General features: G+C 41.3%; 1 protein-coding gene across 10 annotated transcripts in view; it reads left to right on the top strand.

Annotated features, from left to right (window-relative positions):
* The window catches only part of FHIT (fragile histidine triad diadenosine triphosphatase), a 1,116,384-nt gene that overhangs the window by 10,255 nt on the left and 1,082,734 nt on the right, over positions 1-23,395 (top strand). Inside the window, exon 1 of one of the 10 annotated variants that reach the window (XM_050957595.1) lies at positions 9,065-9,183. The exons of the other annotated variants lie outside the window; for them this stretch is intronic. The gene's annotated coding sequence lies outside the window, so the exon portion shown is untranslated. Of the gene's footprint in view, positions 1-9,064; positions 9,184-23,395 lie in introns of those variants that run through there. 10 annotated transcript variants of the gene reach the window in all.

The following is a 23,395-nucleotide window of genomic DNA, read 5'->3' as shown; positions in this document are numbered from 1 at the left end:
AGCCTGGCCTACGTCGCCTACCCCATTGGTACTGTTGGTCCAGCACCAGCAGCCCCCACTGGTATGGATCTCCACAGCACCACAGGAGTTCAGATACTTGAAAGACCTCGCGTTATCTGAGGTACTTGAGTCTCCTCTACCTGGTAGCAGAGTTTACTCTGAGCTCGAGATTCTGCATCGTGCACCTCCATTTTTCAGTGGAGAGTTGGACAGCAAGCAGGAAGAGGTTGTCTCCCATTGCTCCTTCCACACACTTTAAAGTCCCCATTACCAGTCTGGGCCTCCACAGCTGTACTGTCCATCTGGCCTTCAACCACCCTGGTATGGACAACCACGGTGCTAGCCACCGGGATCCTTCCTGCCATCCTAGTGACTCTACTGGGACCTGTGGGACGTGTATCGACATTTTTCCTCCAGAACATCTAGCGTGGCCTACTATGAACCAATGAGGTGCCCTTCCTCAGCCTTCATATCCTGAGCCTCCGAACCTCCTGCAGAGGTGAAGGAGGAACAGGATGATGAACTTGAGGAGGAGGTCACACCACAAACCAACGTCTTGTCTTCATTACCAGATGAGGCAGTGATGCCCCCTCCATCTCTAGTAGACAATTTTAAGCTCTTTCAAGACTTAGCAAAGTGGGTGGCAGACACTCTACAATGACCTACAGAGAAGGTAAAAAAGTCATAACATAAGCTGTTGGACATTTTGCATTCCTCTTCCTCTTCCAAAGTAGCCCTCCCCATCATCGAGGCTGTCTTTGATCCAGTCACGCTTATATGGCAGACCACTGTATTGGTCCCGCCAACTTGTAAACAGATCGATAAGAAAGGCGAAAGATTTATACAAGCTGAAGAGAAACCCGAGTACATTCCAGCCAAGGATACAGAATTTCTTTTTTCCCATCCACCTCCTAATTTGATCATTGTGGATGTGGTGAACTCCAGAGGTCGCAACATCAGGTGAAGTCCATCCCTTATGATAGGGATTGAAAACACCTTGACCTATTTGGGAGAAAGGCTTATTCATCTGCCACACTACAATTCTGTACTGCGAATTACTGGGCCCTAACAGCAAAATATGACTTCTTCAATTACTCCAAACTCAATTTGTTTATTGATCAACTTCCAGAATCACACACAGATCAGTTTAGGCCATTCTCCATCAACGGCAACTGGTGGCCAAGATGACACTTCAGTCAGCACTCAATGCAACCGTTACAGCAGTGCAATCCATCTCCACCAGTGTTGTGAAGCAGCAGGCCTCTTGGCTGCATTTATCTGGCTTCCCCAAGGAAGTACAAGCAACTGTAGAGGACCTTCTTTTTGAATGCACCAAGTTGTTTGCGAAGAAGATGGGATGCTTCTCTCAAAGACTCTTTAGTCATTAGGGATTTACACACCTGGACAGAAGAGAAAATACAGTTCTCAGTCTTCACTTAAATATCATACGGCATACTACCCAATTCCGTGCTTTTATGAGCCTCAAAGGAAAAAGTCCAGGTTCTCAAAGCACAAGCCTTTTGACACATGGCTTTCTTCTTCCCAACCATCCACTTCAAAGTACCAGTTTTGACCAATTGGTTGGGGCGCCAAGAGATCATGCCCTTCAACACCATCTGATGCTAACCAGTCCTTCACATTCCTGTGGATGCCTCCTTGCTCTGTTCTGCAGCAAATAGGAATGGATAACATCTGACAAATGGGTTTAGAAATCATCTGCAATAGGTATTCAATTCATTTCACGTCCCTCCCACCATCAACACCCTTCTCTGTCTCTTTAGGGACCCTCTCACAAGAGTCTGTTGTGACAAGAGATGGATCATCTCCTTGGTGTAGGAGCCATAGAACCAGTACCTAAGCACTTGTGAGGCAAAGGTTTTACTCTTGTTACTTGATATCCCCCCAAAAGGGGAAGTTGGAGACCTATACTAGACCTCAGAACACTCAACAAGTTTGTCAAGGTTCAAAAATTCAAGATGGTCATTCTAGCAGCAATTATTCCAGTTTTGGAATAGGGAGATTAGTTTTTGGCCCTTGCCCTCCAGGATGTTTATTTCCATATTTCAATCTTACCATCCCACAGACAGTTCCTCAGATTTACCCTAGGACAGGACCACTATCAGTACTGAGTAATCCTCTTTGGGTTATCATCGGCTCCCAAAGTAGTCTCCAAGGTCCTTTCCATAGTAGCGGCTCACCTGTTACCCTAAAATTTAGACATCAATTATGTTACTTACAAAGTTGCATAGGGCTCTTAGCACTGTGAGCACAAGCCTGCCAGTTATGTTAGTCTATGTTAGATAGCTCTTCTAATTTATCAAAAAAGTTACAAGGTTGTGGCCCACCTGAAAGGAATTGCCAGGGTGTCACCAGGGGCCTTGTCTCTGACCTGCAGAGGGTTCCCCAGAGCAAGCTAGTCTTGCTAACCCATGAAAGGACACGGATACAGCCTTCCCCTCCAGGCTTGACACACACAAGCAGAAATTCTTCGAAAACAAAATAATTATTTGACAGAAATAATAAAGAGTTTAATAAAGGAAGAAAAGATACATAGGATATAATACAACACAATATAATTATATTTAGGAATTATACAGTAAAGTGGTAAAGAAACAAACTGCATAAAATACCTAACATACATTGAAACTACTGTAGTCTCTGTAACATGCATATAAAGATCCCTCAGACACAAAGGCTTTTAATCTTAGTGTTACAATCTAACCCTGTACTTAATATAGTGTAGTATAAGCGGCCTTTATATACACCAGAGGTGGGCAAACTACGGCCTGTGGGCCACATCTGGCCTGCGGGACCGTCCTGCCTGGCCCCCGAGCTCCTGGCCTGGGAGGCTAGCTCTGGCCTCTCCCTCACTGTTCCCCCTTCCCCGCAACCTCAGCTCGCTCACTGACCCCATCTCTGTGCTGCGTGGTGGCAGCGGAGGTGGCACCAGTGCTCCAGGCAGCGCGGTAAGGGAACAGGGAGCAGCAGGGGGTTGGATAGAGGGCAGGGGAGTTCGGGATGGTGGTTGGGGGGTGGGGGTGTGGATGGGTTGGGGTGGTCGGGGGGACAGGGGGTTGAATGGGGGCAGGGGTCTAGGGGGGCAGTCAGGAAGGAGGGTGGTTGGATGGGGTGGCAGGGGGCAGTAGGGACAGGGAGAAGGGGTGTGTGGATGGGGCAGGGGTCCCAGGGGGGCTGTCAGGGAACAGGGGGGTTGGATGGGGCAGGAGTCTGAGGGGGAGGGGCAGATAGGAGGTGGGGGCCGGCCCACGACCCCCTTCCCTAACCAGCTCTCCATACAATTTACAAGACCCGATGCGGCCCTCAGGCCAAAAAGTTTGCCCACCCCTGATACACACACATGAGGAACCATCATCATATCCACAGATTAAAAAGAAAGCTTTTAACAACACTAAACATTTAATGTCTAACATTTAATATTTAACATTTTGCGAACACTGGCTGAGCGGTCACAGGATGGGTAGGAGGGATCTCACTCAAGACACAGGCATCCAGCTTTATTTTCAGACGGACCCATAGGCTTCTAAATAATAGGTAGAAAGATCAGATTTACACTTGCACCCAAATTCCCTCTGTATCGTCTTATTGGCCTTCTGATCTGTCTATGGTTCAGGAAGGTGGTTTCCACAGCTGTGGTATTCCTGCTACTGCACATGTAGCAGCGGTTGCTGCTGGCAGGTAACTGCTGGCAGGTGGCTGCTCTGAAGGCTGTTGCCAAGGCAATCTCAGAGTTCTGCTTCTACTCTCAGGAAAATTCTGTTTTAGCTGCTGCTTTCCTCCTCCTTTCCTTTCCAGACAGCATTTTCTTTCCTGTGTGTCTTGCTGCTTCTGTTCTTCCAGGAACCCCAAATGCACTACACACCACCTTCAAGCTGTTGGGCTTATATACTGGTTGCTCTCTGAAGGTCAGCTCATCTCAGCCAATCAGCTTCCAGATATTAGCATAGTTCTAGATCTTTCCTATTATATCATTCCTATTTTTAGATAGCAGAGCTCCTTCCTCTAACTTGCTGGAACCTTCTGAAATTTTCATTAATTTCTACTTATTTAAAGCCTAAATCTTAGAACTAATTACTGTTTTATGCAAATCAAAGTGTCTTGATACTGTCACCACCTTAACTATGTGAATTTTATGCTGTTTTAAATCCCCTCCGATGTTTTTTCCTGCAAGCCTCTATCAGGGTGCTGCAAAGCATCTCAATACATCTAAAGCAAAATCTCTTATTATACACCTACGCTTCAAGGGATTGTGATTTACCCCTATGTGGACGACTGACTGAGAGCTTATTCCTTCGACAAAGACTTTTCCTTTCCATTGTAGATAGGTCTAAAGGCGCAGCAGTATCAGCCCAGAGACTCTGTAAGTGGGTCTTGAACTGTATCAAACACTGCTATGGTGTTTGGAATGTAGTACATCCACCTGGAATCCATACACACTCCATGAGATTGGTTTCCTCTTTGATTGCCTTCTTGAAGGATGTCTCCACCCTGGAAATCTAGAGCAGCCATATGGGCATCTGTGCATACGTTTGCAGAACACTATGCCATCACTGGGACTCTGCTCCCTATGCTAGATGCAGCTTCACAGTATTGTCATCCATAATAGACTTGACTCTGAAGCTTCAGCCTCCCATTAGGGATACTGCTCGGGAGTAATCTACAGTGGAGAACTCATAAGTGTCTGGGGAGGGAAAGAGTGATAGTTCCCCATACTAGGAGTAAAGTGCTATCCCCCTCTGAGCTGTTGTGGGTAGGCCCACATAATTTTGTGTGTTTTCAAGTTGAATTTTTTTCCTGAAATGATCATGTGCATGTTTGGTTTGGGAAGCTTTTCCCTTCAGGCTAAAATATTACAAGAGAACAAAACCCTCTCCTGTTTGTTTATTTTAAAAATCTCAATATCTTGTGTAGGGGGAGTCTGATCTGACATTATTAATCAGGGGTCGTCACAGCACACAGATTATTTTTTGTTATTTATGAAAGCAAATTTTCATAGCATTTACATAGTTGATTCCAAAAGGTCTTTTGAAATGTTAGATCCCAATCTTGCAAACACACATATTTAAAATTAAGCGCATGCATCAGTGCATTCAGGATTAGAGCAGAAGACTGTAAGTGCTTTGGGGCATGTCTTTTACTATCTGACAGTATAGTGACTAGCACAATGGGACACTTACCCATTTGTGGCCTCTTGACCCTACTATACTACAAATAGTATGTATTATTACAACTAATTGTGCCTTCACTAGACAAAAATTATAGGCCAATGAACTAATGGTAGTAATCTGCACTGTTGTGTTGGAGATCTTGCTTCAGTTACTGTCTGTCTTTTACTAAGGGGGGATATGATAGAGGTATATGTCTGTTACTAAGGGAGGTTATGATAGAGGTATATAAAATCATGAGTGGCGTGGCGAAAGTGAATAAGGAAAAGTTATTTACTTGTTCCCATAATATAAGAAGTAGGGGCCACCAAGTGAAATTAATGGGCAGCAGATTTAAAACAAATAAAAGGAAGTTCTTCACACAATGCACAGTCAACCTGTGGAACTTCTTGCTTGAGGAAGTTGTGAAGGCTAGGACTATAACAGGGTTTAAAAGAGAACTAGATAAATTCATGGAGGTTAAGTCTATTAATGGCTATTAGCCAGGTTGGGTAAGGAATGATGTCCCTAGCCTCTGTTTGTCACAGTGTGGAGATGATCATTACCTGTTACATCATTTCACAAGGCCTGCGTAGATCAAGTGGCCAAATTCTAACTTCAGATACACACACTCAGCAACCATTGATGTCAATAGAACATAAAAATGGCCATACTGGATCACATCAATGGTCCATTTATCCCAGTGTCCTGTCTTCAGACAGTGGCTCATGGCAGATAGTTTAGAGGGAATGAACAGAACAGGGCAATTATCAAGTGGTCAGTCAGAGGCTAGGGATATCCAGAGCATGGGGTTGCATCGCTGACCATTTTTGGCTAATAGGGGGTGGCTATAGCTCAGTGGTTTAGCATTGGCCTGCTAAACCCAGGGTTCTGAGTTCAATCCTTGAGGGTGCCAGTTAGGGTTCAGGGGCAAAAATCTGTCTGGGGCTTGGTCCTGCTTTGAGCGGGGGATTGCACTAGATGACCTCCTGAGGTCTCTTCCAACCCTGAAATTCTATGATTCTATGATTCATAAATTTATCTAATTCTTTTTTGAACCCAGTCATAGTTTTGGCCTTCACAGCATCCACTGGCAACCAGTTCCACAGGTTGACTCTGTGGTGTGTGAAGAAGTATGTCCTTTTGTATGTGTTCAACCCTGCTGCCTGTTGAGTCCGGTTCTTATGTCATGTGAAGGAGTAAATAATACTTCCTTATTCACTTTCTCCACACCATTCATAGAAGTTGCTAGTGGAGTACAGAGACACATCTACTTTCCTTCTATTGAACCTGTTTATAGAAATACCCTTTTACAGGTTTTCTTTGGTACCATCTTAAAGGCAAGAATGAATGAAGAAAGATTTTGTATTTTAAGATCAAATGTAGGACAGGTAAGGGTACAGTGTAGAAAATAAGGGCTTTCATCTATCTTCCTTTTATACTGTAATTGGCTGAATGTTTTGTAAAATCTCTTTATTTCATCCTGCTTCATGATTTAAATTGGGCCAAACTACAGTAGTTCTAAAAATAAAAATTACACACTATTGAAAATTGCTAGCTGAAGGAAACATACAATATATAAAATTGAATTTTGTGAGAAATATATAGCTACAACTTTATGTAGTTTAAATGATTACTTTTATGCTTTCCTCAAGGCTATTCTGAAGGGATAAGTGGTTCTGTAGAATTAATCTCTTATGTATTGTAGAGGCAAATAAGTTATAGGTTTAGAACCATTTAATCTAGAAATCATTTGAACTAATGTTCTCAGATTAAAGTGCATTATTTGACAAAAGAGTACTTTCAGTCAATCATAGACCAAAAAATATCTAGAGGTTAGCCCAGTACAGACACATGCATTCATACTGAGGCATCATTGCTTCAGCCACGTTCCTGTTTTTCATACAAGAATCCAGGTCACCCCCATTGAGTATTACCAGTGCTTTAAAGTTGCCATTGGTTAGTTAATTGTATTTTACCCTCTGCCCACCTTGCTAACATTTTCAGGTATATTAGAGCCTCATTCTCACCATAGCTGAAAGGTCTTAAATAATGAAGGGAGCACATACTTTCTGAATCTCTCAGATGGAGATCTTGTCACTTTCCACATTATTTCCTTCCTTTTTATGTCTTGTTATGGAATATCAATAATACCAATAATGTGGGAATTTACTGTTTGCACTTTGCTTTGAAAAACAAGCACTAAGACATGTTGTCCAGATATAAAAGAAGTTTATTCTAGGTAATCAATTTTGTTTTGGCATTTAATCTGAGTGGTTGAAAAGTTGTCTGCTGATGCTCATTGCCAAAGATAATGCTTAATTTTTGTGGAGTACCCCTCTGTCTTCCCAAACCTGAGGGTACATTCTTTCTATGGTAGTTGATTGCAGCTAAGACTAGCTCATACTTGCTTTTGAGCCTCCTTATTCTCACCTTTGCAACCAGCATTTTTACCATTCAAAACTACTTGTAGGTGGTCTGATTGAGACATTGTGTTATTTCTTCTTAGCTCTGTAACTCGCAGACAGACAAACACAGACTGTAGTGTCTAGCATTGCAACAGAAAGTCTCAATGTGGTTTCATTGTGGAATGAGCTGCTGACTACACTTTGCAGCTGTCCAAATACACACAGTTTTAATGTTAATCTTCTTGCTGCAAGGGAGAGAGAACAGCTTCCTCTGAGGCCAGTCTCTGCTCCGTTACTGAACTGACAGAAGTGAGCTTGTCAGTCATCACCCTCTCTCTGAAGCCCAATTGCATGACCTTTACCACATGCCTGGGGAGATGGAGAATTTGCTCTTGCACCCGGGACTCTGACCTCTGGACTGTCTCTGAAAATATTTCAAGATGCTTTTATTGTAGTGTTGTAGATTTTTTCTTAAACAGTTCTGCCATGCTTCTCTTTATGATATTTAAATTGTGGCTAGGCATTGGCAAAAACAGATTAACAGTGGACAAATCTGATTAAAATTATCTGCCATTTCAAAGTTTGGCTGCATTGAGTGAATTTGCTTTGAAATTATTTTATTCTGCATACATACAAATCGTGAGCTCTCTAAAGGTCAGGAGAGGAGTTGTTTTTTGGAATTTAAAGAAGTAAGGTTTTCTTAACCCTTATTAGTTTCCCTTCCTACTAATGAAAATAACTTTTGTTTACTGGTTTGTTTTTCTCAGTGAAACTTCTCTGATGAAATTTACTTAAAACAGTGAGCTCTGATCTGTACTAAAATTGCATTCATAGTGTCATGTTTTTATTTATTTTAAATTATATATAGTGGAAACACAAAGGAAGCAATGTTGGATTCACTTATTTTTCGGTATTATTTCCTACATATTGTAGATTTACATTTTTCTAGGTAAAATAGTTTATTTGGAAGGTGGACAATATTTAACTGGCTTGTGTCATGTGTAGTTTAATAAGGTGTAAAGAAAATAAATCCCTTAGAATTTGTAACAGTCATGTTCATCAACATTCAGGAGGAATAATAATCACAAAAGGATTCATGTATGAGTCACTGAAGCATGTCTAATTACAGTTTTCAGTAACAAAACTAATAACAATTGGCAAGAAACTGGGCCTCTATTACATACGTATTTCTGGAGATCTGAGGAGGAGGAGGAAGAAAACTGCATTTTTGTGTTTAAAAACAATGACAATCACATCAGGCTTTTTACAGTGCATAGACATTGTTCTGGCATTACAGAGTGGTAGAGATCACATTGGCATGGATTATTTTTTTAAATGATAAAAACAAGTCATAGAAATGAAGAGAGACTCTTAAGACAATAGGAATGGCTCCTTAGCTGAACATTAATACATTTTGTAAAGTTTACATTAACTTTGAGAACTGTTATCTGTTGTTGAAACTAATCAGCCAGTTTTTCTCTGTCATAGACCAAAACCATTTTGACATTACATCTTTTCCCTTGAGCTTTGTCTGATGGGAGATGAAATCTGAATGAGTCAGGATGTGAGACTGTACTAGCTGAATGTGCATAAAATAAAGAACTTATCGAAAGGTAATGTTTTTTAATGCACATTTTATGAGGCGGTTGAACATTTTTTGCAATGATGTCAAAATTAGATAATTATTCTGGCTTCTGTTTATAGGAAAGAGAATATTTAGTTTCACCTAAGGAACTACACACAGGCGCCGACTTTTCATTGTGCCGGGGGGTGCTCGACCCCTGGCTCTGCCCCAGGCCCTGCCCCCACTCCACCCCTTCCTGCAGTGCCACAACCCCATCCCGCCTCTTTCTGCCCCCCACTCCACCCCCACCCGCCTCTTCCTGCCCCCTCCCCTGAGTGCGTTACGTCCTCGCTCCTCCCCTCACTCCTGTATGTGCAAAATGGCTGATAGCAGCAGGCGGGAGGCACGGGGAGGGAGGGGAAGACGCTGATTTGCGGGGCCCACTGGTGGGCAGGAGGGGGTTGGGAGAGGGGGAGCTGATGGGAGACTGATGGTGGGTGCTCAGCCCCCACCATTTTTCCTCATGGGTGCTCTACCCCTGGAGCACCCACAGAGTCAGCACCTATGGAACTGCAACTCTTTCTACGGTAAAAAATGGAGAAGCACAGAATGCAGGTATTTCTAGCTGGAGTATTAAACCTGCTTGCCAGAGCTGTAAGTAAAAGATCGTCGCAAGAGTAGTTGGTTGGAGAGCCTGCGGTAAAGCCCAGCCCTCTTCCACATTTGCTTCTGGGACTTCTGCCAAGGTGCTGACTATGCATCACATCTCCATCTTTCATATTGGTTGGTGGTTATTCTGAAGCTTCACCTCACCCGCTAGCTAGGAGCAGGAGCCTTCTTTTTGCCATCTCTTCTCAATGGAGAAGGTCTCTGCTACTCAACCCTTCCCTCTGCTTTAGTTGCTTGGGCCCTTTTATCCCATAGCTCCTACCTTGTGTTGCTGTTCGTTGCTTTTCTATGCAACAGTAGCAGTATGAAACTGATGTGAATCACACAGGTTTTAGAACAGTAGTAGTGAAACTGAGCTGGGTCTTTTAAAATATACAGTGCTGTTGCTTGGCAAAGTTATCAGCAGGGACACTAGAGCTGTCTTTCTGCAGGCTCAGAAAGATAACACTTGATTGACTAAGATTCAGTTCATGCTTGCAAGGTTCTTTTTAATCCATAATGGAGAAGGGTTGGATTTTTTAAAAATTATTACTTACATTTTGGGCTTGATCCTGCTTCTGTTGACACCAGTGGCAAAACCCTAATTGGAGTAGAAGTCAACCTACAGTTTGAGTTTGGTAGACATTAATTTAACAGGAACATAGTTACCTATTATTTCACAGTACATCCAGTCCTATGTCTTTTTCATTATGCACCACACAGGCTTGCACACAGCTCAAGTCTTTTGAATACTCAGATTAAGAAGGAGTTGGTTAGTGTCTTATAGAATGATGGAGCCAAGAGAAATACTACACTGTTTTAGAAAATAACTTGACTAGTCACTTAATAAACGTATTGTGTAATATATATGCATATGCAGAGGGAGAGTACAGACAGGAATAGAGTAGTACATCTTTAATAAAGAAGGAAACAGAACACTTGTCTTATTCTCAACGTTCTGTATTGATATGGAGGAAATGAGAAAAAATATAAATAACAATGTTACCCTATAATCTAAGAGCGCAACAACACTGCTTCTACACAGTCAGAAGATTGAGTGTCTGGTGCATCTGATTGTCCCTAAATTCCACACACACAGCACTGTCATTTTACCCCAACAGTGTTTCCCATTTCTGGGAAGTGATGGCATTAAAAATATAAGAATGACCATACTGGGTCACACCAAAGGTTCATCTAGCCCAGTATCCTGTCTTCCAACAGTGGCCAATGCTAGGTGTTTCAGAGGGAATGAACAAAACAGTAATCCATCTTCTGTCACCCATTCCCAGCTTCTGGCAGTTAGAGGCTAGGAACACCATCCCTGCCAATCCTGGCTAATGGCTGTTGATGGTCCTATCCTCCATGAATTTATTTCTTTTTTTGAACCCTGTTCTAGTCTTGGCCTTCACAACATCCTCTGGCAAAGAGTTTCACAGCTTGGCTGTGTATTGTGTGAAGAAATAGTTACTTTTGTTTGTTTTAAACCTGCTGCCTATTAATTTCATTTGATGACCCCTAGTTCTTGTGTTATGAGAAGGATTAAATAACACCTCCTTATTTACTTTTTCCACAGCCGTCATGATTTTATAAACCTCTATCAAATCCCCCATTTGTTATCTCTTTTCCAAGCTGAAAAGTCCCAGTCTTATTTCTCTCTCCTCATATGAAAGCTGTTCCATATCCTAATAGCTTTTGTTGCCCTTTCCGGTACCTTTTCCAATTTCACTATATCTTTTTTGAGATGGGGCTACCAGATTTGCATGCAGTATTCAAGATGTGGGAGTACTATGGATTTATATAGAAGCAATATGATATTTTCTGTCTTTTTAGTCCTTTCCTAATTATTCCCAACATTCTGTGATTCTAAGATCTCTTTCTTGAGTGCTAACATGTAATTTAGACCTCATCATTTTGTATGTATAGTTGGGATTATTGAATTTCATCCTCCATTTTGTTGCCCAGTCACCCGGTTTTGTGAGATACCATTGTAAGTCTTTGCAGTCTGCTTTGGACTTAACTATCTTGAGTAATTTTGTGTCATCTGCAAACTTGGCCACCTCACTGTTTACACCTTTTTCCATATAATTTATGAATATTTTGAACAGTACTGGTCCAAGTATAGACCTGTGAGGGACACCACTACTTAACTCTTTTCATTCTGAAAATTGGCCATTTATTCCTACCCTTTGTTCCCTATCTTCTAACCAGTTATTGATCCATGAGAAAACCTTCCCTCTTAGCCCATGCCAGCTTACTTTGCTTAAGACCCTTTGGTGAGTGACTTTGAAAAAAGCTTTCTGAAAAGCTAAGTACACTATATCCACTGGATCACTCTTGTCCATATGTTTGTTGACCTCCTCATAGAATTCTAGTAGATTATGAGACATGATTTCCCTTTACAAAAAAACATGTTGACTCTTTCCCAACAAATCATGTTCATCTATATGTCTGATAATTCTGTTCTTTACTATAGTTTCATCCAGTTTGCCTGATACTGAACAGAGCCGCCCAGAGGATTCAGGGGGCCTGGTGTCTTTGGTGGCGGGGGCCCCCTCCGCTGAATTGCCGCCGAAGACCTGGCACTTAGGCGGCAGGTTCCAGAGCGGAAGGACCACCCGCCACCAAATTGCCGCCGAAGACCCGCCCCGGGACCCACTGCCAAAGTGCCAAAAGGACCCCCTGCCATGGCTTTTCAGGGCACTTTGGCGGCAAGTCCCGGAGTGAAAGGATCCCCTGCCGCCGAATTGCCGACGATGACCCAGAGCGGAAGACACTCCGGGGGCCTGGGCTCCACGAGAGTTTGCTGGGGCTCCCAGAGCAAGTGAAAGACCCCATTCCAGGGGCCCCGAAAAACTCTTGTGGGCGCCCCTGTGGGGCCTGGGGCAAATTGCCCCTCTTGCCCTCCCCCCCCGGCAGCCCTGGTACTGAAGTTAGGCTTACTGGCCTGTAGTTGCTAGATTGCTTCTGGAGCCTCTCTTAAAAAATTATGTCACATTAGCTATCCTCCAGTCATCTGGTACGGAAGTACCACAGTTCGTAGTCCTGCAATTTCCATATTTGAGTTCCTTCAGAACTCGGGTGAATACCATCTGGTCCTGGTGATTTACTACTGTTTAGTTTATCAGTTTGTTCCATACCTGCTCTACTGACAGCTCAGCCTGGGACAGTTCTTCAGATTTTTCACCTGAAAAGAATGGCTCAGGTTTGGGAATCTTCCTCACATTCTCAGCCATGAAGACCAAAGCAAAGAATTCATTTAGTTTCTCTGCAATGACCTTCTCATCCTTGAGTGCTCCTTTAGCATCCAGATCGTCCATTGGCCCCACTGGTCTTGCTTCTGATGTACTTAAAAAAATTTGCTATTACTTTTTGAGCTTTGTTAAGCTTCAAGTGTTCACTTTTTTTACAGTGTGTATAATATAACTTTGTGAAGTTCAAAGAAAATGCTAAAGAATGCAGATATAACAGTAAATTGTTGCTAATACTGAAGAGAGAGATATGAATCAGAAAAAATATCTTGTAATGTAGTGTTTAAATGGCTTCTCGTAAACACTTAGGATTCTCATTAGTCCAACATCAGAAGACTAATGAATATTAATGTGTGAGATCAAAGAAATATTTAAAAATCAATGCAAGTAAACAACAATTATATTTTTAAGAATTATGTAATGGACAAGATTTTAATTACACAAAAACATGTCTCTCTTTTACTCATAGTTCACTTAGGGTATTGAATATTTTCCACGATAGATTATTTGTTATAGTAAACTATAAAGAAAGCCAATTACATAATGCAAACAAAACAATACCATATAATACATGTAGTACATCAGAATGTACTACACCTCTGCCACCTGATATAACATGAATTCAGATATAACACGATAAAGCAGCGCTCTGGTGGATCAAATCAAGTTCGCTATAACGCGGTTTCACCTATGATCTGGTAAGATGTTTTGGCTCCCGAGAGCAGTGTTATATCGAGGTAAAGGTGTGTGTGTATATATGAAATAATTGAGTATAGGATATACATGCATAATTCCATTAGTGATTCAGAGAGAAATTACCTTTTAATATTTAAAAATCTTGATTGAGGGATTATTGAATCTAACTACTACTAAAAATTGCACATTTTTCATGATTATCTGTGACAAATGAGAACTTTAGTTAAGTAGATTATACTAAATACTTCTTCAAAAGCAAGTGTATTAGATTTTTGTCTTTTGAGTAGGGTCTGACAGGTTTTTTAATATTTGGAAGTATTTAGTTATATATGCTTAAATGAAAACTGAATTCCTTTTTCAAAAATTATTTTATTTATTTATTTATTTATTTAGTTTGGCTGCATGTTGGGAGAGTGAATCAGCACAAATTTAGCGAGACAACTAAAACCTTGGTTATCTAACAGAACAGCAAGGGACAGATGTTGCCATGGAGCTTATTAAATTTAATAGGTTTTTTTAGTATTTAAAATACTTTATACTCTTATTTACAACTCTCCTTGGGATAATGAAATCCATATAGTTACTATTTTTGTATTGTGAGCCTACCAACTGTGACCGCAGCCCTGTAGATAGCATCAAAAGGTATTCTTGCAAACAATTTGGGAAAGAGTTGTCAGTGTTGTGTCATGATTGAGATGGTGGTAGGGTGACCAGACAGCAAATGTGAAAAATTGGGACGGGGTAATAGGAGCCTATATAAGAAAAAGACTCAAAAATCGGGACTGTCCCTATAAAATCGGGACATCTGGTCACGCTAGATGGTACTTCCATTCTGAACTCCTGTTTTCAGCTGTATTTTGCTGAAAAGGTGTAATATTGAGAATTCCCACTTTTTGAGACAAAGAAGCAAGACATGTAATGCAAGTGAAATATTTATCAGAGGTTAGAGAATAGTGGCTGCAGGGCATGTTAAAACTCTTTCTATAGCTGATGGAGTAGTACTTACGATGCTTCCCAGTAAGCCCCTTTTGTGCCTTCTTTCCTGGCGTGAAAGCTACTTTCTGGCCAAGGTTTTGGCCTTAGTGAATAGGGAGCTTTCTGGGCAAGTGTTTTCAACTCTTGCAGAATCCATGCTTTCCTTTTATAAAGGTATATAAAGGTAGTAGAAGCTTTTAGTCCTTCATGTTTGCAAAGATAACATTCAATTCAAATTTGAAATGTTAACCTGTGTAGTGCTGTCTGCTTAGATATGTGGATAGCCCAGTGCCTCTGCTGCAGCTCTTAGGTTTGCATTGCAGTAGCAAAGTGGATACTGTCCAGACCCTTGTCAGTTTAGTGGCTGCTGTTCACAACCTGATGGACAGCCGGTGAAGTGAGAAGAATCAGCTCAGTCTCACAGCGCTGCTGCTATTCAGAGCTATGAACATGGCAAACAAACACTGAAATTATTCCTCAGAAGCAGAGGACTCAAAACCAGATGCATCCAGAGACTCATCACCAACACTCTGGCCAGGAGGGAGATAATTTGAGGTCTTTGCAACAGCTGTGATTTAGGCTTGGCCATTGGACTAAATAGTTTTCAGACCCTGACTAGCCTCCATGTGAAGTCCAGGGAAAGCACCCTGGGTTAGTTTCTCACCTGGTCACTGGCACAGACAGTGGTTTGAGCATTGGCCTGCTAAACCCAGGGTTGCGAGTTCAATCCTTGAGGGGGCCACTTAGGGATCTGGGGCAAAATCAGTACTTGGTCCTGCCAGTGAAGGCAGGGGCTGGACTTGATGACCTTTCAGGGTTCCTTCCAGGTTTATGAGATATACCTAATATATATTTTAGGTTATATGTCTGCAACTTCACTCTCTGTCTGACTATGAGTGAATGGATGTGTGTGAAGGGGGTGGATATTTGTGTGAGTGGGTAGGTGAATAGATGTTAATATCTGTGTGGGAGAGGAAGGAAGGGGAGAGATTAGATGAGACTAGAATATTGAGACCAGTATGTTTGGGGAAGAGAAGTAGTTGAATAAGAAAGGAACAAATGGTGAAAGATGCAAAGAACAGTAAAGGAAGAGAGAAGGGAAAGTAAGCAAAATGCTATCTGAGAACTTATTAAAGTTTGATTTAAGGATATTTGCGTGGTATATTTTGACACATGATGACAATCTTGTTTTTAATATATCAGAGGGGTAGCCATGTTAGTCTGGATCTGTAAAAGCAGCAAAGAATCCTGTGGCACCTTATAGACTAACAGACGTTTTGGAGCATGAGCTTTCGTGGGTGAATACCCACTTTGTCAGATTTTACTAATACCAGAAATTCTAAGTTTCCACTAATCTCGGTGACACAAGGTGCTGCCTTTTTCAGAGCAGACTTAGATCTAGCACACTTGTGTTCCAACTTCTGGCCCAGAATGGAAGGATTCTGAGAGTTACTGTTCCAAGAAGGTGCTATATTGGGGACTGTAGGATAGAAGTGAGGCATGCCAGGTTTCAAAGTAACTTTCTCTCAGAACAGGGAGAGACCTGAAAGGAACAGCATCTGCCAAGGGCCAGGAGGCTATTGTGGCCTTAGGGGACAACTAATGGGCTGGAGAGGTACCCGGAGGAAGGAGTGATGTTTGGTTTGGAAAGCCAGAGACCTGGAGGGAGCTGAAGGTATTAATGGACTCTTTTAGTGAGGAGGTGAGACCTTGGCAGTGGGATGCCAGCTGCCAGGAAGCTGAGGAAGGATCCTGAGAGAGGCAATGAAAGGTGCATGGAAGGAGGCCTAGAAATAGGTTGCAGCAGGACTCCAGGGAGGGCAAGATTAATTTGTTTTGTGTGCTTCTTGGAATCCATGGAACCAGATGGTGAGTCCTTGCACCCAGGGGTGAAAATTTATTATTGGAATTTATTTCCTCCTAGACTGGGGGTTGTTTTGGTTTGGTCAGAGGGTTAATTTGAACTGATATACCAGTAAGAAGGGGAGACCTGAGATGTGGTTACACTTGCCATTAGCTATGTAGAACTTAAGTGAGGAGGAACCCTAAACTTCACCTTCTGAATGGTAGCCAAACTAGGCCTTTAGACACTTAGAAGGAAATTCCCAGTGTATGTCATGAACATATGCAATTTTATCAGTTTCAGAGTAGAGGAACGCTAATGGATGAAAATGTTATAGTAAGTGTACACTTCAAGACAGTTGAATTTGATTTTGATAAGCAAAAGCAATTTTGTGCATGGATAAATAGCTATTTTCATGATCAAATTTTAGAGCAGGGTAAGGACCATCTTCATATTAATGTTTACTGTTAGAGACTTAATTTAGAACTATCATGTAGCATCATAAAAGTCACAGTTGTCTACTTCTTGCCCCAAATTACTTGTATTATGAACAAATGCACACTAGTATTATTGTATGGGGTAGAAATGTACACTCAGTCATAACATAATGGAAACACAGCCTCTGAGATTAACTGATGCAGACTGGATTAACTGGATTTTTTTCAAGTAAATTTTATCAGCTTTGTTTCTGTATATTTTGTAATACAATCAGTCTCTTATGTTTTTGTATATATTATAATAAATCAGTCACATTCATATTCCATTGTAATACAATAAAAAGTAACTGAGTAATAGGGAATTACTTCCATATGAAACAGTGAACTATAGAGGAATCTTTTTGTTGTAAAATAAAAACAAATGAGTAATTGTAGGAATGAATTTGTATTTGCTACTTTATTTTTATAACGTTTCTTGTGAATTGTAGACCTGTGTAATAACTTTTATTGTTACCTGTGGGGAATCAGCCAAAATGAGAGTATTACTTCAAAAAGTAAAGAACAGATCTGATGGTACAACACATTAAATTGTTCTGGGCATAAAGAACTTGATATCTGTGGTGGAAATCTACATTTTTTGACAATCATCTGGAGATTCCTGTAAACCTTTAATGGTACCTTTGTGCTCACAAGTAGATGCTTCTAATATTGTCACAATCACAATAGTATCTAATGGTTTTTGGAGTGCCGCTGAATCAAATTTCTGAAGTAGAAGTAGTAGTTTACTTTCTGTTTTAAAGTGACCATATGTTTGACCCTGTTCTACTATAGTAGTGTCTTCATAGATATCTCTCATTGCTGTAGGTTCTTGGACGATGACAGGCGGAACATGTTGCTTTAGCTCACATTGCTCATCTGTCATATGGAACAACTTGCAGATTCTTATGATGTGAATGAAATTGGGAAAGAGATTTTTTCCTTCCTAGGCTATCAACATAATTGAAAAAACCCCACTATCATTGTTAGGGCAAATACATCTCTAAAAGCTGATAGACATTTCCCTCCCATTTCTAGGAAGTGTAACCCTCATTTAATAAACTCAGTGGTTAGTGAAGACACTGCAAGTGCTGGAGAAAAGCCCCTTGATTATACAAAGAGCTCATATGTAGAGAAGGGCTTTATCTATGCAGTTACTAAATTAAGAGATATACTATTAACTTTGTCTTTAGACAACTCAAGTTGATGTGTCTTGTAGTCCAGGAGAGGCCAGGGATGCTGGCTGTTTATGTTCTTCACTGAGTGATTGCCAAACTCTTAGTAGTAGAAAAGAGTGAACTTTTATGAAGATTTAGAAATGTGCTACTCAAATTGTACAGCAGTGAATTCTGCACTCTTGGTCATGCCATCATTTATGCACAGAGCTCTTGAGAGTTCCATGAATAGAATGAGGCTAGGGAGTGGCCTTGTGTGTTACCCTTATTTTATATCCCACTGGCTTGAGTGCTTCTCTATCCATGACAATGATTCATTTCACTTGAACTCTTACATTGTGATTTGTTTAGACATACATTGTGTTGTGTACAATTATTTAATTAAATTATTTTTTCCCTTAAAAGTAAAAGAAATATGAATCCGTAGTCATTCAAGTCGTGCCTTTAAAATCACTTAGTAGAATAAAATTCCCAAGTACTGTAACTGTCAGTTTGCTTTATCTAATTTATGAAATAGAGGCAAAGGAATCAACAATAACACTCCATTTAGTGTCATTAGATTAGCCATTATAGAAACCACAGAAAGTATATAATCCTTTACTTTGTGTTCACTTGAATTTGGTTATTAAGCTTTGATGGAACTTTCATTTAACCAAATGCCTTTGTTTACAACAATAAACTGGTTAACTCTTTACTTTCCTGAATTAAATGTCTCAGTTTCAGTAGATATCTCCCTCACTGATCCTTATATGTATTCTGTTCACTTACTTTTTTTTCTAAAATTGTGGCAACCGCTTGCTCAAACAGCAGGCATGGATTATATTGTTGGACAGCTTTTTCTTTAAAGTTCCTAAAGCAACTTTCTGCAAAAGCTCTTATTTTTCCATTTTAAATTTTAGGCTACAAATTGTTAACATGTACGTAACTTGTTAAAATATATTTTTGCAGCTCTCAATTGCAAAAACAACACTGGTAAAAAAAATGAGTAATTTAAATATTTGGAAAAAATGATTTTAGACTTTTCTTGTATAGTATCACTGGTAAAGTATAAAACTCTCAAATTAAGAGATTGTATCATATTGGAAATGAGTTACACCTGTTGTTATAAAAGCAGCAAAGAGTCCTGTGGCACCTTATAGACTAACAGAAGTATTGGAGCATGAGCTTTCTTGGGTGAATACCCACTTCATCAGATGCTTATGCTCCAATATGTCCGTTAGTCTGTAAGGTGCCACAGGACTGTTTGTTGCTTTTTGCAGATCCAGATTAACACGGCTACCCCTCTGATACTTGATACTTGAAGATTGTTATCAGGTCCCCCCTTAGTTGCCTATTCTCCAGATTTGACGAACTCAGTTCTTCAATTTTTTCCTTATAGGTCATGTTTTCTAGACCTTTAATTATTTTTGTTGCTTTTCTCTGGACTTTCTCCAGTTTGTCTACCTCTTTCCCAAAGTGTGGTGCCCAGAACTGGACAATGCTCTGTTTGAGGCCTTATCGGTTCGGAGCAGAAATGAAGAATTACTTCTTGTGTCTTGCTTACAACACTCCTGCTAATACATTGCAGAATGATGTTCACCTTTTTGCAATAGTGTCACACTGTTGACTCATATTTAGTTTGTGATCCACTGTAATCCCCAGTTCCTTTCCCCACTACTCTTTCCTAGGCAATTGTTTCCTGTTTTGAATTTGTGCAATTGATTACTCCTTCCCAAGTGTAGTACTTTGCATTTGTCCTTATTGGAGGAGAGGCTGAGGGAACTGGGATTATTTAGTCTGCAGAAGAGAAGAATGAGGGGGGATTTGATAGCTGTTTTCAACTACCTGAAAGGGGGTTCCAAAGAGGATGGTTCTAGACTGTTCTCTGTGGTACCTGATGACAGAACAAGGAGTAATGGTCTCAAGTTGCAATAGGGGAGGTTTAGGTTGGATAGTAGGAAAAACTTTTTTACTAGCAGGATGGTGAAGCACTGGAATGGGTTACCTAGGGAGGTGGTAGAATCTCCTTCCTTAGAGGTTTTTAAGGTCAGGCTTGACAAAGCCCTGGCTGGGATGATTTAGTTGGGAATTGGTCCTGCTTTGAGCAGGGGGTTGGACTAGGTGACCTCCTGAGGTCCCTTCCAACCCTGAAATTCTATGATTCTATAAATTTCATCTTGTTTATTTCAGACCATTTCTCCAGTTTATCAAAATAATTTTGAATTCTAACCCTGTCCTCCAAAGCATTTGCAACGCTTCCCAGCTTGGTGTTATCTACATATTTATAAGTGTGCTCTCTATGCCATTATCTCAATCATTTGTGAAGATATTAAATAGGACCAGACCAGGACAGTCCTTGCAGAGCCCCACTCGTTATGCTCTTTGAGCTTGATTGTGAAGCATTGATACCTACTCTCTGAGAATTCTTTTCCAACCAGTTGTACACCCACCTTATAGTAGATTTCTCTAGGCTATATTTCTTTAGTTTGTTTCTGAGTATGTCATGTAAGACAGTATTAAAAGCCTTACTAAAGTCAAGATGTAACACATCTACTACTTCCCCCATCCATAAGTATTGTCACCCTATCAAAGGAAGCTATTAGGTTGGTTTGACATGCTTTGTTCTTGATAATTCCGTGTTGACTGTTATATATCACCTTATTTTCTTCTAGGTGCTTACAAATTGATTGATTATTTATTAGTTCCATTATTTTTCCAGATAGTGAAGTTCTTCTTCGAGTGCTTGCTCATATCTGTTCCAGTTAGGTGTGCGTGTGCCGCATGCATGTTCGTCGGAAGATTTTTACCCTAGCAACACTCAGTGGGTCAGCTGGGCACCCCCTGGAGTGGCGCCGCTATAGCACCGGATATATACCCCTGCTGACCCAGCCACCCTTCAGTTCCTTCTTACCACCCGTGTCAGTCGTTGGAACAGTGGAGCGCCGCTTAGCTGACCTCCACTTCCCTAGCTACTCGTAGTTCTCACGCATATAGTTATGTAGTTATAATCCTTTTATATATATATTTGTATAGTTATACGTTTTTTCTTTACTAACATAGTTAGTTTAGTAATAGTTAGCGGGGTTTGGGAAGTAGCCCCTTCCCCGCACCCGGTGCCGGAGCCCATGCCCGGCTCACCGGGTTTTAAAACGGGCTCGGCCTGCCAGAAGCCAATACCGACGGGAGATCCACACGACTCCTGTTTGAAGTGCCTCGAGGAATCACACTTGATAGCTAAGTGCCCCATTTGCAAGGCTTTTAAGTCGAGAACAAAAAGGAGCGGGACTTTCACTTACCCCCCGCCTTTGGCACCGAGCGATGATAAAGCGGCGGGCAGAAGCGCCTCCTCGGCACCGGACCCCGCCGGTACTGCCAAGGCCTTTCGGCACCGGCTGTCGCTGGCACTGAAGTCGACTCGGCACCGCTCCCTCTCTCCGAGGTCGAGAAAGCCTACGACTCCTGCTGGTGCCTAACAGCTCCCCGGCACGGGCCGTGGTTGAGTTCCCTGCTCCTGCTGCTTCTGTGCCACCTGCACCACAGCCAGAGAGCTCGTCTGAGTCGGATTGCCCGGCACCGACACCTGCAGAGACACCGACGACGTCGGCACCATCGATTCCAGTCCCACGGGGCCGTCGAATCCAGTGCCTGACAGCTCCCTAGCACGCGCCGTGGTTGAGCTTACTGCTCTTGCTGCTTCCGTGCCACCTGCACCACAGCCAGAGAGCTCGTCTAAGTCAGATCGCCTGGCACCGACACCTGCCGAGGCACCGACGACGTCGGCACCGTCGATCCCGGTCCCACGAGGGCCGTCGAATCCAGTGCCTGACGGCTCCCCGGCGCAGGGCCTTCCTTAGGTATAGGCAACATAGGCAGCTGCGTAGGGCACCTGAAAATTTGGGGCACCACTGGGTCTTAGTGTCCACCCTCCTGTTTTCCTATCCCTGTTTTGACCCTTCCTGCAGGCTCCCACAGATGGCTGCTCTAGCCTGGTGAGTCTTCCTTGAGAGGGAATCTAGTAGTTAAAAGTGAAAAAACCTCCAGCCTGCCAGACCTATTAGCACAACATTGAAACTGTTAAAGAGACATTCAAGGGGTAATAAAGCCATTTAACAGGCATTTGCCAACCCCAAGGTATATACTGACAGGTTTCAGAGTGGTAGTCCTGTTAGTCTGTATCAGCAAAAACAAGGACGAGTCCTTGTGTCACCTCAAAGACTAACAAATTATTTGGGCATAAGCTTTTGTGGACTAGAACCCATTTCATCAGATGTCCACGAAAGCTTATGTCCAAATAAATTTTTATACTGTCAGTTTCTGACTTTACTGACAAAAACAGTTGTGCATTAATGTAGTAATTACACAGACCATGTCAGTCTACAGGACCTTAGTTTAAAATTTGCTTTAAAAATATTTCATTAGTGAGCTAGTAAAGATTATAAAATCACATTTCTAAAAAATGCTTGCATAGAGTTTGATGCACAATCATCTTTAGCCTTAAATGTGTGGATCTTCACACATAGTTTTTTAAATAAATCCTTCAAAAGACCTCCCTTATCTAAAATACACATTTTAAGTACTATAGTTAAAAAAAAAAAAGTGCTTCCAAGTCTTCATGTCCTTTCTGTCCATCCCTTCACCACCTCTCCCCCCACTCCCCAGTGAAGAGAGCCCTTAAAGGGACAACAGTCCTTCCCTTCCAGATAGCTGGACAAAGAGTTCCCTTTCTTTACTTCTGACTATCCGACAAACTAGTTTTAAAAGAACCCTCCAGCAAAATCAGTACCTTAGTAAGACAAAATCCTTGTTATACCTAAAATCTTTGGAAACATATTTTTTTAAAGTTGGTGAAATTTCATAACCATATCTCTTGTTATGGAGATCACACAAAGTAAATTACTGTTCCCTTTTTCTAAAAGCAATGAACATTGTTATGAACACACTAAACCTCTCTGATTAATTTAAAAGAATGTCTTTGTTTCAGTGAGTTAAATATGTAGTAATCTGGAATGCTGACTTAAGATTTGAGTACATTTAAAATATAAATTCAACTTAGAAATACTGATGAAGAAAATGTAAACAGAGAAGAGCTGCATCATGTATTCCATTATATGTAATGTTGTATTCAGCAGGACAGCTGACTCACCCTTACTATGAAGTTTTTGCAAATAAATCTCTGACAAACTTCAGGGCATATCAAAAAACCTGTGACTGACATTTTTTATTC

Source organism: Gopherus flavomarginatus, chromosome 6 (genome assembly GCF_025201925.1).
Source record: "Gopherus flavomarginatus isolate rGopFla2 chromosome 6, rGopFla2.mat.asm, whole genome shotgun sequence".
Taxonomy (NCBI): Eukaryota; Metazoa; Chordata; order Testudines; family Testudinidae; genus Gopherus; species Gopherus flavomarginatus.
This window is presented reverse-complemented; position numbering and strand designations above follow the sequence as displayed.